Raw genomic sequence first — 17,893 nt, 5'->3', positions numbered from 1 at the left:
CAGTGCATCACTCATCTATCCGCGGGGGCGTGCAGGAGGCGACTACATCATCAGGAGGAGGACATCAGCGCCCAATTTGGTGCACCATGAATCGGAACACGACACAAACCTATCAGGTTTAACAAAACACGGAGTAACTAATAAGAGATTCACACACCTCTTTGCGGCGACGGCGAGGACGCCCATGAAACAGTGCCAGATCACGACTCGCGGAGCTCCCGTGTGGCGAGCGAGTTAGTGGAACCGAACATAGCGTCGGCTGATGGACTTGAAGGCCGGGTAGAGGTCAAGGCAAAGCGCCATGAATTGGCCACGTCCGGGAGCGCCGACGTCCTGCCATGAGCGGCAGCACACGACAAGGCGCTGCGCCACAAGCCCTCCAGAGTCCAGCCGAGAGAATGACTCCAACACACACAGGATTAGATCGGACCGGTCCCTGCTAAGGTGTTGCTCGCTGGTCTCACCTACGGATTCTGGCTAAGGGAGAGGTAGCGCCGGCAGGATCACAAGGGGAAAACACAGCCATATCAAATAGGCTGCGTGGGTATGTGGATCTTTGTACATAGAGTCTAAGATTGATTTGTTAGCAGGAATGATTTTGGCAACATTTGATTTGATTTGATTGCCCGTTTAGTGCTAAATAGAAGATTTTGGTAAGCAAGACTGGATGATAATGAGAGTATGATTTGCTAAGTAATAATTGATTTGATACAGTGTAGGATGGAAAGAAAGAGTGAGCGGAGTCCACCAAAAGCCATCGGATGTATATCCTTGATTAACTAAGCATATGTTTCGTTGATTGATGTCGAATGGGTATGTTTCCTTATGAATCCGAACGTGATTTGTAAATATCCTTGATTGATGTTAAATGGGTCTTTTTTCTTACGTGTGTGTGATTGAAGCTAGATGTGATTTGACGCTGGATGTAATGATGAACGACTGGGATCCTCTGAATGTTTGATGTCAAAGTGACACCATCCCCAACTCGAATATAATAGTAAATATAATAGTAAAGATCTTTACTATTAAATGGAAGTTGGTCGTTTGACACTCAACGCACTTTGATGGTCGTCATTAAAATAATCCGGACCATCCAATCTGATTTCAAGTTCTCCACTCAAAATCTATCCATCGTCTACTTTCCCAATCGTCCGATCTACTTTTAGGTCGCCTCTCTTTTCTTTTGTTAGCACTAAACAAATCAGGATGTAGATCAACATAATCAATACGGATTAATTAGGAAGATATCTTTCCTTACTCCGGTAAAACATACTCCCCTCTGACTACTCTTCTCTCCCCATCTCTCACTCTATCCAACCACCCGACGCTCAGGCAGCCTTAACATCCGCCTCGCCGCCCAGGCCTTCCCACATCCGCCCGACGCACAGGTGCCTCTCCTCCCGATGACCTCAGAGCACCGCACATACAGGCATGCCGACCGGCCGCGATGGTCGTGCTCGCTCCTGTGGCCAGCCGCTCCAAGGAGAGCAGCCGATGTAGGGGAGAGAGAGAGCCAAGGGCAAGGTAAGCAGCGGAGCTCCAGGCATGGCCCTCCTAGCCAATGGGGTTGACCAAGGCGGGGCGACGGTGGCACTCGGCGCCGGCCGTGGCTTGGCGGGAGGAGCGCAGGCGGAAGGAGGTCGCCGCGGCTGGGTATCAAGGCACAGAGGATGAACAGGCGGCCCCCTACCCGAGGTGCTGCTGCTGGTATTTGCTATCCCGCCTCCCCGAAGAGAACAACCATCGGCTCCATGGACTCCTCTTTTGGGGGTTCCGAAAACGGGAGAGGGAGCAAGCATAGGGGTCAGGCTGGACGCGGATATGGTGGTGTTGGAGGACTCTCGGGAGGGGCACCTGAAGAGCAGTCGGGAGGGAAGGGGAAGGCACGCTCTCACCCATTCGCTCTAGCCGATGATACTGTATGGCCAAAAAATTGTCCTTTCATCCTTTGTCCTTTTTCCCAGCTCTTTCATCATGCGTAAAGCTACTTACTACTACTAAACTTACAATGCAGGAAACTTGTCAGGGAAAACCTTTCCCAAGTCGAGGATGGCAATGGCATTCCAAGCACAACCACCAAGTACAAGGAGGTATACACTGATTGTTTATCTAAAGTGTTCCTTAATATGTGGTTAATTCAGCTAACTGTTCGAAGATATAAACTGATGTTAGGATCAAAAGGCAAGCTACCAGGCCACACTGTTCAACGAAAGGTTGTCGAGGTTTTCATCTGATGATGAACTGAACTCACCAATGTTTTTTTCCTTTTAAGACTTGAGCCAAAATTTGGCCCTTATCTTCTTCTCATGCATGAAGCTACTTACTGCTGATCAAATTTCAGATTGCTAATATCATGATTCTAACACAGGAAACTTGTTCCATGTTGAGGAAACTTGCTAGAGGAGAAGGCTAATATAAACGTCAGCGAAAACAGTTCAAATGGCTATAAATCAGTCGTTAACTTTTTAAGCTGCGCAGAATTGATCTAGATAAATTGATGATGTATTTTTGTCTTCGCCATATACGTGTCACTTAAACTTTTGCCTTCTCTCTAATGTGATTTTATATACACAAGATGCTATAGGTGCTACCTTGGCATGAATATCAACTACTCGTAGAGGATTAAAATGTAAGAAATGTTACTTAGCTACCATTTTTCCTTTCTTGTGCACACACAACATTGTTGAAGCTATACCGTTTCATGATTCTTATTTTTTACATGTACAACTGTTTACTTCTTCCTATGTTCAGAGAAACAGAAGTCATGAGGAACTCTGAAATTTTAACTGTCTTTGACTAAACAATTTTCATTTCCTTATATTTATTTCATTTTTGGGGGATTATAGATATGACGTAACATGCATAATACTCTTAGTACATACTGGTATGGGTAAGACAAAACTAAAACTTCCGAGGGACCAAATTATCTCAGGTGAGTACCCCATTTCTCACAGATAAAGAAGGTTTATCTGTTTCATGTTGATCTGGAAGGTTCTTGTTTCATGAGATTTGCATTGAAGAATTTCTCTCCACAAGTTTCTCCTAATAGAAAGTTGATTCATTGCTATGATACGCTTATGTGCAATTCTGGTTTTTGTTACAGAAACATGGATGATGCCCTGATTCCCATTGATTTATGGAATCGAGTCATTGAAACCGTTTATGGCCCTGACTTTGTTCCAGTGTGTAGGTCTGTGCACATACAAATGATGGGTGGAATATTTGCAATTATCACGTGTCTTCACTTTAGCTCTTAATGTGATGCCATCTATTGTCACCATGCAAGGATTATCGGAGTTTGAGAATGGGCTTGGAGACGGATGGAGCTATGTGAATGGGCTTACCTATAAATATTCATATTGGTTTGCATGTTGAAATGGAGCATGGTTTACCACACCCAAGAAAGTACAGAGGAGCATGTGAGACAGGTAATTCACGGTGACCTTCACTGACTCATCCATTGTGCTTTTCGTCTTCTGTATTTGACATCAAACATGATGTGTTTTTTTAAATTAAACTCCATCCTAATTTCGTAGGGAAAATGATCATGAGCTTATTCCAGATTTATGCATGCCATTGGATATGGTATGAAGACATTGGTATTGTCACCTCTGTTAGAATTGCTTGTAACCTGGGAGCTATGAAGCTGACAGAAGAACTGCTTGAAGCAATACATATATGCACCCGATCGAAACATCTACGGTTTACTTCCTTCCCATTTCTTGATTTTTCTTGGCTTTGCCAAAGTCGCTTACAACGGAGGTAGATGTATTTTGGCTGTGGTGGCCGGAGAGAGTGAGCAAAAGAAATTTGTTCATGTAGCTAGGTGGTGAAAAGTTAAATGTATGTTGCCCTTTTTGCATTTCACAAAATAGAATCAGTTTTTACAAAAAGGAAAAATAAAATAAGTGGTGTACACATAATTCACTTCTCTAGATGACTCTCTCGGTTATTTGTTTTTGAAACAGAGGGGATTAGGGAAAATAAAATAAGTGGTGCAAGTTTTCACTTGCTCCAGATGCAACTTCTGTAAGTTTTCAAACAATATGAATTACACTGTCAATTAGATGCAAGACATCAGATTAGGAATTGCGTTGATGTTTTGTTTGCAAAATATAGGAAAGTAGATGCTATATATTATTCATTCACCGATGAACATAACCAACAGACAGAGAATATGATGGGGTCGGCAAGACTGCAACACTCATTTTCAGAAACTTTACGGTACCCCTCATTTCAAAGCTTCGAAGTATGTAGATATTTCTTCCTTCATATATTACGGTACCCCTAATATATGATGCTATATATTATTCATTCACCGATGATATGATGGTGTCGGCAAGACTACAACAGTCATTTTCAGAAACTTTACGGTACCCCTCATTTTAAAGCTTCCCAGTATGCAGATATTTCTTCCTTCAGAAGCAGATATTATCAATATACTAAAAGAAGGTATGATTTTATTTGTTTTATCACACCAAATATTCTAGACATGATATTTTAAAGATGAGTAAGAACATCCCTTTACCTCTTGTGCTCCCGAGGTTTGAGATGCCCTGGGCATTGGAGTTTGTTCAAGGGAGGCAACATTTGTCTTTTAGATAGTATTTACATGGGATTACTTCACCAGTGGATTTGCAAATCAAGAATTTACCTGCATAAGTCTATATATCTTTTAGTATCATCACTCAGGTTTCTCATATTATGGAGGCATGTGCCGCCATGTGTTAATCCTCGTTGAGTGGAAGGTTATTACTGTTTCGTAACTACAATAGTTGTTGAGTGCTAATTTTATAGCTTGAAAGTCACACTGTGGAATTTGCAGGATATATGCTCCTTGTTTATGATAACTTCTTCTCCTTGTGTACTCAATTTTGGCTCTATGTAGAACTCAAAGATTTTTCATTTGCTGATCCCTGATGCAGCAAGGCAATGGAGACGGCTACCCAGAAGCAGCAGATAGCGGACGTGATTGGCAAGCCCATCGTGTTGGGTCCCTGGTACAGCGCTTTCATCGGCGTGAGCCGTGCGAGGCATTCCGTCTCCTACATGTTCCTGGTGTTGGGGCCTCAAGGTGACGGTATTCTTAAGTTCAAGGCTGCTCGCTTGGGAGGTGTGTGCTTCTAGCATTGCAACTTCCAGGTTGAGATGTCTTATTATACTATAAGTTATTCCTGTAATTTTATTTTGATTCGTTTGTCAGCTTAAGTAGGAAGATGCAAGCTTTTTTGTTGTTTTGGAATTATAACTAGCATGGGATTTATCAAGATAGAAAGCGTGGAATAGAAAACTGGCTAAATGATCATTTATGTACCATCAGGTTCTAGCTTGTATAATTTGACAACTTTATATTACCATGCCAAATTTATGCATGCTTGAGAAACAGGGCTGAGCAGTTCAAAGTTACACTGTCACAGTCTAGCAAGGCATCTAAAAAACACTGTTGATCAAGACCAACTGTTACTGGTTTTACAAACACAAATTAATTGAACTTTAGCCTTCTATGCGTACACTGTCAATTTAATCATACTTTCAAGTGAAGCTGAATCTTAATGCTTTTGGAATGCTATGTGACTAAAATTTTAAACTATGCATGTCCATTGTGTTAACACGTACAGTACGATGAAAGAAGTACGAGAGACCGTAGCAACGCACGGGCATTCAACTAGTAAAGATAAAGATTGTGTTTTTTGCAAAAAACTGCATGAAAAAGTGGTGTTTTGTGCAACAACAAACTGAAGTTGTGGTTCTGTGCAATTTTAGCCTCAACAAGTGGTGTGAAGTGCTATTCCCTCCGCTGCCTCACATGCCCCATTTGTCGCAGGGCAATTGCAGTATATGTACGTCAGATCGTGTGTATATTTGTTAGGTAGTGGGTTTTCTTGCATGGACACCAATATTTGGCAGAACCATTTGGTTTGGTATGTACTCTACCCCTCCGAAGATCTAGACAAATATTTAAGCTTTGAGTTGTAACTTACAGTTCTACATTCGATGCTGACACCATGCTATGATATAGCACCTTCTGTTTGAGACGGAGTAAGTCACATCTAGCCGACACTGATTTTCTCTTGGTTTTTCGAACGCAAATTCAGGAAAGCACTAGTTTTGTTTTTTAAAGGAGAACATAAGCAATAAAACCGCAACAAGAAGAAAGAGCATCAAAAACCATACTTACAAATTAATCATAAGCAGGCTCACATGTTAAGAAGTCAAGGCTGGTAAATAAAACCAAATTCGCAGGCAAAGATTTCTCACTCGGTCTAGCTAAGACATTTCACGCGGCAATGCCGCCATAACTTGCATCTGAAAGAGATTTCATGTGCATAGCTTCATCGATAGATTTCTTGTTTCTTATCCTGATTGGTGGCGTGCTTGGTGCCTGCTGATCCTGGAAACGTCGCATATATTTCCTATTTTTCAATCTATTTTGATTCTTGCTTATTTGGATCTAAATAATATGAAACGAAGAAATGAGAAGTGTCCTCTGTGACTACCATGTCAGTTCTTTCACACTTTTATTTATATATTCATATCTGTACAATTAAAATATGACTATACATTCTTATCTAGATAAAAACTGAGACACTTATTTTAAAACGAATGTAGTACTCCCTTCGTCCATAAATAGATGCCAATGATTTATCTAAATTCGAATGTATCTATACACTAAATCGTGACTAGATACGTTCAAATTTAGACAAATTTTTAGCATCTATTTATGGATAGAGGTAGTACTTTTTGCACGCACTCTATCTGTATAATTAACAGATATGCGTCCCGACCTTGCCGCTAGGGGTGCTCCGGGCGACCGGGCATGTTGGATGCAACGCCTTATGCCACGCCTGTCGCGCTTCTTTTTTATCGCCATATGCCACGCCTGTGCTGTTGAACGATCTAGCTACCTCACAGCCACGACCTAAGGGCGCGGCTTGGATCCGGCTGAGTAGAAACTTACCCTTATAAATTTTTCACAAATAATATGATAATTTGTCGGTAGGGCTGGAATTCGAGCCGAGCCGAGCCGGCTCGGCTCGACTCGCTAAAGCTCGGTCAACAATCGAGTTAGCTCGACTCGACTCGTTTAACAATCGAGTCCAAATCTGAAACTCGGCTCGACTCGCAAAGCTCGCGAGTAACTCATGAGTAGCTCGTTTAAAATTTTCAAATAAAATTTGTAAAACATATAATGCATTGTTCCTAAATATTTGGGCATAAATGATGCACAACAATCATTATGATTATGGTATCGGACCAATATAAACTACAACAATAAATATATCATGAGTATAAGGTCGCCATATTGAGAAAGCACAAATATACTTTCCCAATATGATGGGCTTGGACCGACACGACACTACTTGCTCATTTCAGGCTGGATTAATTTGTTTTGCCAGATTATACAAACTACTATTTATTTTTACCGAGCTAAATGAGCTACTCGCGAATTCTATGAACTCGGCTCATTTAGCTTGAACTCATTTAACGACAAAATTTAAAACTCCTCGGCTCATTATACATCGAGTTCGAGTCGAGGCGAGCCGAGTCACGAGTTACTCATTTGGCTCACGAGTTTCGAGTTTTAATTCCAGGCCTATTTGTCGGCATGGACCCAGTTGCAAAAAAAGAACTAACAAGGTTTTTTGAGAGTGAGAAAATAAAAAAAAACGTTAGAATTTAAGCATTAAAACAAATCGTTCGCTTTCTAAGATTTTTGTTAAGTTTTTGGAGTAGGCTGAGTGCGGCTTTCGTCCCAACAAGGGCGCGTTTGGTTGCCTGCATTCAGTTCCTGCACCACTGCGCCAGTGGGAAGAAATTCACATCCCGTTTCGGACGAGCTTCGGTGCAAAAAGTGTGCGTTGTTTGTTAGCCTGCATCGCACCGTTAGAGACTCAAATGCATTTCGTTTGGTTGCTCTGTATTAGCCTACAAATTTGAGCGGAAGCAACTTACAGACGTTTGGTTGCTCTGTATTAGTGACAAGGTATTAACTTGTCAATGCCTACAAGTAGTAGACTAGGGTTTTGTTGGATGTAGAGGGCAAGTAGATCTCGAAGGTTTCAGCCGAAAAGTGTTCGACGATGTAAAAACTAGGGTTTGTGAGACAATGAATCGATGCTTTCTTTGTCCCTCGACTCCCCCTTATATAGGAGGTGGAGCCGAGGGATTCGTATTGTACAAGTTACAGAGTCCGGGAGGGTTTCCAACTCATCCCGCAAGATTACAAATATCATCTTCTAATACAACTCTAGCTTTCCTTAATATCAACTTGGGCTTCCGATTCTTCTTATTCTTCGAGTCATGGGCCTTCAGTAAACCCCGGGTACCATCTTTGGCAGACCCATTAGGGATGCCTATGTCAGTAGCCCCCGAGATTTTGCTTGAATCGTAGAGTCAGGGAAAATCTCGACTGTTTATATTTATTCGACAACTTTAAATTCCTCTATATTTCTTCATATGAATTTCTATATTGTACAGGGATAATGGTAGTTGGGGCTAGTTCATCTGACGTATCAGGTACTAGTTAACTGCTCTAGTGGCAATCCGCAAAAACCTACTTCAAGATCACGTCCCTGGACATGATCTCGGGATACTGGTGTAAACTTCGACATGTGCCGCTTAAGGTCTTACCATTCTGTCGAGTCCCAGTCATATTTATCGGGTACCTAACGCGTCCGTTAGGATTTTTCTTCGTATCTGTTGATACGGATAAAAGTAGCAAAACCGACGTCAGAGACGGCGCCACGCCACTTAGAACGGATCTGGGGTCTTACCTTCGCAAAGTTTTGCGGCATTCATAAATTATTCGCAACTTTGGCGTTCTGAGAATATATTGTCGAGTGCTTATTCGGCTGTTGGAATGGCGCATTTTATTGAGTCAACGGATGACTTATATTGCTCTCCCGATGGGAGTATATGTAGAGTTACTTATAACTCGAAATATACTCTCTTGTTCTTTTATCTTTCTTTTTTTTCAATTTCATCGGGCACGCGAACAACGTTCCCGATGGGAGTAGCCCCCGAGGCTACAGCCAAGGACTTGTGCTTGGGTGTAGGCTCCACGCTTTATGCCGCTATATTTTCTTGCTCTCCCGAAATTTCCAAATCTCTCGGGTGCGCGAACAACGCTCCCGATGGGAGTAGCCCCCGAGGCTATGAACAAATATTTTGTATTTGATCATAGGCTCACACCATTTCTATTTTGTCTTTCTCGCACTTTTCATTTTTTCCAAAGTAGCCCCCGAGCATTTGGGCAAAAACTTGTATTTGATCAAAGGCTCTCGAAATAATCAACAAGCCTCTGATGTTGCCATTCTTACAAACCTTCGTAGCCGAAATTTTCTCTTGTTAAGGTGACATCATTGCTGATGACAGCCACGATCAATGTATCGGGAAGCCGCGAGAACCGCTATCTCTCTGTCTTGTGGGCTCAAAAATCCTGTCAAGTTGACACGTTGTACAAGTGGGGGACACACGTCCTCCGCTTTTCCTGGCGCACGTACTGTAGCCGCTGTGTTTTCTCGTCTACATGAAATTACCTTTTACCCCTTGTCCACGTGGACAGCATCTGTTTCACAAATTCTCAATCCAACGGTGCGTCCGTTCAGCGCACCCCTATTTAAGGTTATCATCTTCCTCCTCTTATCCTTTCGCTCACGCCACATCTCCGCTTCCCTGCTGCAAAAATCCTCCATTGCTCTCCCTGCTCCAAGCGCTCAAACACATTCACACCCTTCGCCACCAAGCCCGTTGATGCCACCTCGCATCCGCTTAACTAGGCACAGCACGCTGATACGTCTCCGACGTATCGATAATTTCTTATGTTCCATGCCACATTATTGATGATATCTACATGTTTTATGCATACTTTATGTCATATTTATGCGTTTTCCGGAACTAACCTATTGACGAGATGCCGAAGTGCCAGTTGCTGTTTTCTGCTGTTTTTGATTTCAGAAATCCTAGTAAGGAAATATTCTCAGAATTGGACGAAATCAACGCCCAGGGTCCTATTTTTCCACGAAGCTTCCAGAAGTCCGAAGGGGAAACGAAGTGGGGCCACGAGGTGGGGACACAGTAGGGCGGCGCGGCCCAAGCCCTGGCCGCGCCGGCCTAGTGTGTGGTCCCACCAGGACTCCACCGACCTTGCCCTTCCGCCTACTTAAAGCCTCCGTCGCGAAAACCCTATGACGTTCGACGAAACCAGAGAAAACCTTCCAGAGCCGCCGCCATCGCGAAGCCAAGATCTGGGGGACAAGAGTCTCTGTTCCGGCACGCCGCCGGGACGGGGAAGTGCCCCCGGAAGGCTCCTCCATCGACACCACCGCCATCTTCATCAACGCTGCTGTCTCCCATGAGGAGGGAGTAGTTCTCCATCGAGGCTCGGGGCTGTACCGGTAGCTATGTGGTTAATCTCTCTCCTATGTACTTCAATACAATAATCTCATGAGCTGCCTTACATGATTGAGATTCATATGATGATGCTTGTAATCTAGATGTCATTATGCTAGTCAAGTGGATTTTACTTATGTGATCTCCGGAGACTCCTTGTCCCACGTGTGTAAAGGTGACAGTGTGTGCACCGTGTGGGTCTCTTAGGCTATATTTCACAGAATACTTATTCACTGTTATGAATGGCATAGTGAAGTGCTTATTTATATCTCTTTATGATTGCAATGTGTTTTGTATCACAATTTATCTGCGTGCTACTCTAGTGATGTTATTAAAGTAGTTTATTCCTCCTGCACGGTGTAATGGTGACAGTGTGTGCATCGTGTAGTACTTGGCGTAGGCTATGATTGTGATCTCTTGTAGATTATGAAGTTAACTATTGCTATGATGGTATTGATGTGATCTATGCCTCCTTTCGTAGTGTGAAGGTGACAGTGTGCATGCTATGTTAGTACTTGGTTTGGTTATGTTGATCTGTCATGCACTCTAAGATTATTTAAATATGAACATTGAATATTGTGGAGCTTGTTAACTCCGGCATTGAGGGTTCGTGTAATCCTACACAGTTAGTGGTGTTCATCATCCAACAAGAGGGTGTAGGGTCTAGCATCTATCTATTTATTCTGTTATGTGATCAATGTTGAGAGTGTCCACTAGTGAAAGTATGATCCCTAGGCCTTGTTCCTAAATACTGCTATCGCTGTTTGTTTACTGTTTTACTGCATCTTTACTTCCTGCAACATTACTACCATCAACTGCACGTCAGCAAGCACTTTTCTGGTGCCATTGCTACTGCTTATATTTATTCATACCACCTGTATTTCACTATCTCTTCGCCGAACTAGTGCACCTATTAGGTGTGTTGGGGACACAAGAGACTTCTTGCTTTGTGGTTGCAGGGTTGCATGAGAGGGATATCTTTGACCTCTTCCTCCCTGAGTTCGATAAACCTTGGGTGATCCACTTAAGGGAAACTTGCTGCTGTTCTACAAACCTCTGCTCTTGGAGGCCCAACACTGTCTACAAGAATAGAAGCACCCGTAGACATCAAGCACTTTTCTGGCGCCGTTGCCGGGGAGGAAAGGTAAAAGGCACTCATACTCCGGTCTCAGGTAAAATACTTTTCTGTTGCCGTTGTGTGTGTGCTCGAAGCTATTTCCTTTAGATCCTGCAATTGCATCTTTTTGTTTCTTGTTTACACTAGTTAGGCATAATGGACAATAATGAGCTTCTTATTCTATTTCCTGATTTAAGACATGGATGGTTTGATGCGAAAATTAAAAAAACCTATGGAACATATTAGTATGAACGCTTTGAACACCATTGTTGATAATGATATAGAAAATTCTAAGCTTGGGGAAGCTGGCTTTGATGAGCATGATATTTTTAGTCCCCCAAGGATTGAGGAGAAAATTTTCTTTGATGATACTTTGCCTCCTATTTATGATGATTATAATGATATTGGTCTTTTAGTACCGCCTGTTATGGAGAGTAAATTTTATTATGATTATACTATGCCTCCTACACTTGATGAGAATAATAATGATAGCTACTTTGTTGAATTTGCTCCCACTACAATTAATAAGAATGACTATGCTTATGTTGGGAGTAGTAATTATTTTATGCCTGTGAATAAGAATGCTTTATGTGATAGTTACATTGTTGAATTTGTTCATGATGCCACTGTAAGTTATTATGAGAGAGGAAAATATGGTTGTAGAAGTTTTCATGTTACTAAAACACCTCTCTATATGCTGAAATTTTTGAAGTTACACTTGTTTTATCTTTCTATGCTTGTTGCATCATGCTTCATGAATTTGTTTATTTACAAGATCCCTATGCATAGGAAGCATGTTAGGCTTAAATTTGTTTTGAATTTGCTTCTTGATGCTCTCTTTTGCTTCAAATCTTATTTCTTGCGAGTGCATCATTAAAACTGCTGAGCCCATCTTAATGGCTATAAAGAAAGCACTTCTTGGGAGATAACCCATTTGTTTATTTTACTACAGCAACTTTGTTTTATATTTGAGTCTTGGAAGTTGTTACTACTGTAGCAACCTCTCCTTATCTTTATTTTATTGCATTTGTTGTGCCAAGTAAAGTCTTTGATAGTAAAGTCAATACTAGATTTGGATTACTGCGCAGAAACAGATTTCTTGCTGGCACGAATTTCAATATACCTCTCTGTAGTAACTCAGAAAAATCTGCCAATTTACGTGCGTGATCCTCAGATATGTACGCAACTTTCATTCAATTTGGGCATTTTCATCTGAGCAAGTCTGGTGCCTCTTTAAAATTCGTCTTTACGGACTGTTCTGTTTTGACAGATTCTGCCTTTTATTTCGCATTGCTTCTTTCACTGTGTTGGGTGGATTACTTTGTTCCATTACCTTCCAGTAGCTTTGGGCAATGTCCAGAAGTGTTAAGAATGATTGTGTCACCTCTGAACATGTGAATTTTTGATTATGCGCTAACCCTCTAATGAGTTTGTTTCGAGTTTGGTGTGGAGGAATTTTTCAAGGGTCAAGAGAGGAGGATGATATACTATGATCAAGAAGAGTGAAGAGTCTAAGCTTGGGGATGCCCCCGTGGTCCATCCCTGCATATTTTAAGAAGACTCAAGCATCTAAACTTGGGGATGCCCAATGCATCCCCTTCTTCATCGACAAATTATCAGGTTCATTCTCTTGAAATTATATTTTTATTCGGTCACATCATATGTACTTTACTTGGAGCGTCTGTTTGTTTCTGTTTTTTTTGTTTTTGTTTGAATAAATGCTTGTGTGGGAGAGAGACACGCTCCGCTGGTTCGTATGAACACATGTGTTCTTAGCTTTTAATGTTCATGGCGAAGGTTGAATCTTCTTCGTTAAATTGTTATATGGTTGGAATCGGGAAATGCTACGTGTAGTAATTGATAAAATGTCTTGAATAATTTGATACTTGGCAATTGTTGTGCTCATGTTTAAGCTCTTGCATCATATACTTTGCACCCATTAATGAAGAAATACATAGAGCTTGCTAAAATTTGGTTTGCATAATTGGTCTCTCTAAGGTCTAGACAATTTCTAGTAAAGAGTTTGAACAACAAGGAAGACGGTGTAGAGTCTTATAATGTTTACAATATGTCTTTTATGTGAGTTTTGCTGCATCGGTTCATCCTTGTGTTTGTTTCAAATAACCTTGCTAGCCTAAGCCTTGTATCGAGAGGGAATACTTCTCATGCATCCAAAATCCTTGAGCCAACCACTATGCCATTTGTGTCCACCATACCTACCTACTACATGGTATTTCTCCGCCATTCCAATGTAAATTGCTTGAGTCTACCTTTAAACAATTCAAAATTTATCACCTCTGATTTGTGTCAATGTTTTATAGCTCATGAGGAAGTATGTGGTGTTTATCTTTCATTCTTGTTGGGCAACTTTCACCAATGGACTAGTGGCTTCATCCGCTTATCCAATAATTTTGCAAAAAGAGCTGGCGCGGGGTTCCCAGCCCCCAATTAATCAACCTTCATTAATAATTCTCTTCACATGTTTTGCTCTGATTCATCAGTAAGCAACTTAATTTTGCAAATAGACACTCCTTCATGGTATGTGAATGTTGGAAGGCACCCGAGGATTCGGTTAGCCATGGCTTGTGTAAGCAAAAGGTTGGGAGGAGTGTCATCCATAAATAAAACTAAAATACATGTGTAAACAAAAGAGAAGAGGGATGATCTACCTTGCTGGTAGAGATAACGTCCTTCATGGGAGCCGCTCTTTGAAGGTTTGTCTGGCAAGGGGGTTAGAGTGCCCTCTACCATTCGTTGACAACAACAAACACCTCTCAAAATTTTACTTTTATGCTCTCTTTATGTTTTCAAAACCAAAGCTCTAGCACAAATATAGCAATCAATGCTTCCCTCTGCGAAGGGCCATTCTTTTACCTTTTATGTTGAGTCAGTTCACCTATCTCTCTCCACCTCAAGAAGCAAACACTTGTGTGAACTGTGCATTGATTCCTACATACTTGCATATTGCACTTGTTATATTACTTTGCATTGACAAGTATCCATGAGATATACATATTATAAGTTGAAAGCAACCGCTGAAACTTAATCTTCCTTTGTGTTGCTTCAATACCTTTACTATGAATTTATTGCTTTATGAGTTAACTCTTATGCAAGACTTATTGATGCTTGTCTTGAAAGTACTATTCATGAAAAGTCTTTGCTTTATGATTTAGTTGTTTACTCATGTCATTACCATTGTTTTGATCGCTGCATTCATTACATATGCTTACAATAGTATCATCAAGGTTATGATGGCATGTCACTCCAGAAATTATCTTTGTTATCGTTTACCTGCTCGGGACGAGCAGAAACTAAGCTTGGGGATGCTGATACGTCTCCGACGTATCGATAATTTCTTATGTTCCATGCCACATTATTGATGATATCTACATGTTTTATGCATACTTTATGTCATATTTATGCGTTTTCCGGAACTAACCTATTGACGAGATGCCGAAGTGCCAGTTGCTGTTTTCTGCTGTTTTTGGTTTCAGAAATCCTAGTAAGGAAATATTCTCGGAATTGGACGAAATCAACGCCCAGGGTCCTATTTTTCCACGAAGCTTCCAGAAGTCCGAAGGGGAAACGAAGTGGGGCCACGAGGTGGGGACACAGTAGGGCGGCGCGGCCCAAGCCCTGGCCGCGCCGGCCTAGTGTGTGGTCCCACCAGGACTCCACCGACCTTGCCCTTCCGCCTACTTAAAGCCTCCGTCGCGAAAACCCTATGACGTTCGACGAAACCAGAGAAAACCTTCCAGAGCCGCCGCCATCGCGAAGCCAAGATCTGGGGGACAGGAGTCTCTGTTCCGGCACGCCGCCGGGACGGGGAAGTGCCCCCGGAAGGCTCCTCCATCGACACCACCGCCATCTTCATCAACGCTGCTGTCTCCCATGAGGAGGGAGTAGTTCTCCATCGAGGCTCGGGGCTGTACCGGTAGCTATGTGGTTAATCTCTCTCCTATGTACTTCAATACAATAATCTCATGAGCTGCCTTACATGATTGAGATTCATATGATGATGCTTGTAATCTAGATGTCATTATGCTAGTCAAGTGGATTTTACTTATGTGATCTCCGGAGACTCCTTGTCCCACGTGTGTAAAGGTGACAGTGTGTGCACCGTGTGGGTCTCTTAGGCTATATTTCACAGAATACTTATTCACTGTTATGAATGGCATAGTGAAGTGCTTATTTATATCTCTTTATGATTGCAATGTGTTTTGTATCACAATTTATCTGCGTGCTACTCTAGTGATGTTATTAAAGTAGTTTATTCCTCCTGCACGGTGTAATGGTGACAGTGTGTGCATCGTGTAGTACTTGGCGTAGGCTATGATTGTGATCTCTTGTAGATTATGAAGTTAACTATTGCTATGATGGTATTGATGTGATCTATGCCTCCTTTCGTAGTGTGAAGGTGATAGTGTGCATGCTATGTTAGTACTTGGTTTGGTTATGTTGATCTGTCATGCACTCTAAGGTTATTTAAATATGAACATTGAATATTGTGGAGCTTGTTAACTCCGGCATTGAGGGTTCGTGTAATCCTACACAGTTAGTGGTGTTCATCATCCAACAAGAGGGTGTAGGGTCTAGCATCTATCTATTTATTCTGTCATGTGATCAATGTTGAGAGTGTCCACTAGTGAAAGTATGATCCCTAGGCCTTGTTCCTAAATACTGCTATCGCTGTTTGTTTACTGTTTTACTGCATCTTTACTTCCTGCAACATTACTACCATCAACTGCACGCCAGCAAGCACTTTTCTGGTGCCATTGCTACTGCTTATATTTATTCATACCACCTGTATTTCACTATCTCTTCGCCGAACTAGTGCACCTATTAGGTGTGTTGGTGAAAGATCGAGATGTCGCCTAGAGGGGGGGGGGGGGGGTGAATAGGCAATTAAAAACTCTTACGGATTTGTCTTGTAATAATGCGGAATTAAACTATCGTTTAGTTTACAAGCACAAACCCTAAATATGCTAAGCTCAACTAGGTGTAACAATAGCAACTAGAGCTAAGCAAGATAGGCACAAGATATATGTAGCACAAGTGATAGCAAGATATATGTACTTCAAGCACGATGGCTATCACAAGGAAAGAGAGCTCGGGTATAGAAATAACCGAGGCACGCGGAGACGAGGATGTATTCCCGTGTTCCCTTGCTTTGCAACAAGGTATGTCACGTTTGGAGGGGTGGAGGTCCCACGAAGGATTCCCCACGCCACGAAGGCTCACCCTATTCTCCGAACCACACCCACGAAGGATAATGGCCCTTTCCTTATGGTTAGCTTTTCCTCCGCTCCGGAGATGGCAAGCTCCACAACCACTTCACAAGCTCCACGAAGGAGAAGCCCGGGCCTCTTCACAATCTTCTTGAAGAGATCACCGGAGCACCAACCGCCAAGCCAACTAGGAGGTTTCCCTCCAAGAGTAACAAGCTCACGGTCTCTCACTCGAACTAATCGTGGTGGAGAGCTCAACACTATGCAATGATGCAAAGCAAGAACACTAGAGGTGTTCAAGTCCTTCACTCTCAAATCCCACCCAAACAACAAATGCTAGGATGAGATTGGAGAGGAAGAACAATGGGGAAAGTCAACAAAAGACTCCAAGATCTAGATCCCAAGAGATTCCCTCACTTAGAGAAGAAATGGATTGGTGGAAGTGTAGATCTAGATCTCCTCTCTTAGATCCCTCAAGAATGAGCAAGAATGGTTGGATGAATCAAAGGGGAGAGCAAGTTCTTCAAATGCAACAATGGAGGAGAGAGAATGGGAAGAACTAACACAGCCCAAGGTGGAAGAAGGGCTATTTATAGCCCAAGAGCAAATATAACCGTTGGGGAAAAGTTGGGCTGAGTCAACCGTCGGGGAGGCCGGTCAACCGGGCCTGGGACCGGGCCATCCGGTTCAGGACCCGGTCAGACCGGGCCACAGACCGGGTCATCCGGTCCACAGACCGGTCGACCGGGCTAGTGACCGGACCAAGCTGAAAAGCTTAATGGATAGTGCCCGGATGGCACCGGTCCAGGGGCCGGTTTGAACCGGGCCATCCGGTCAGACGGCCGGTCACGCCGGGCTAGAAACCGGGTCAGCAGGAAAGCATGTTATACAAAAACTGTGATAACTTTTGTGTCCGGACTCCGATTGACATGAAACCAATTTTGTTGGAAAGATAACGACGAATAGAACCCCAACAAAAACTGGAAATATGGAGTCTCCTCTCAGAACATTTTTAGATGATTTTAGAGAGGGAGTCTCCCACCGTCAAGAAACGGTGAAGACGTCCAAACTCGAAAACGCAATAGAAGATGCATGCGGATTCCGTTTTCGATGAACTTGGGCTTGTTGTAAAGCTAGCAACAAGCTCAAGAACCTC

The 17,893-nt window shown here is 42.4% G+C and overlaps 1 long non-coding RNA gene across 3 annotated transcripts; it reads left to right on the top strand.

Annotated features, from left to right (window-relative positions):
• Positions 1 to 1,292: 1,292 nt before the first annotated feature.
• On the top strand, positions 1,293 to 5,665 carry LOC127312249 (uncharacterized). 3 transcript variants are annotated; one of them, XR_007858214.1, is made up of 4 exons: positions 1,293 to 1,919; positions 2,015 to 2,090; positions 2,173 to 3,428; positions 3,537 to 5,665. It is a non-coding gene; the product is annotated as an uncharacterized lncRNA (long non-coding RNA). The 3 variants fall into 3 exon arrangements; XR_007858215.1 differs by having other exon boundaries at positions 2,015 to 3,190; positions 3,287 to 3,428; XR_007858213.1 differs by having other exon boundaries at positions 2,015 to 3,428.
• Positions 5,666 to 17,893: the final 12,228 nt, after the last annotated feature.

The sequence above is a fragment of the Lolium perenne genome, chromosome 7, assembly GCF_019359855.2.
Source record: "Lolium perenne isolate Kyuss_39 chromosome 7, Kyuss_2.0, whole genome shotgun sequence".
Classification (NCBI taxonomy): Eukaryota; Viridiplantae; Streptophyta; class Magnoliopsida; order Poales; family Poaceae; genus Lolium; species Lolium perenne.
The sequence above is the reverse complement of the archived record's forward strand: the minus strand, read 5'-3'. Positions and strand labels throughout refer to the sequence as shown.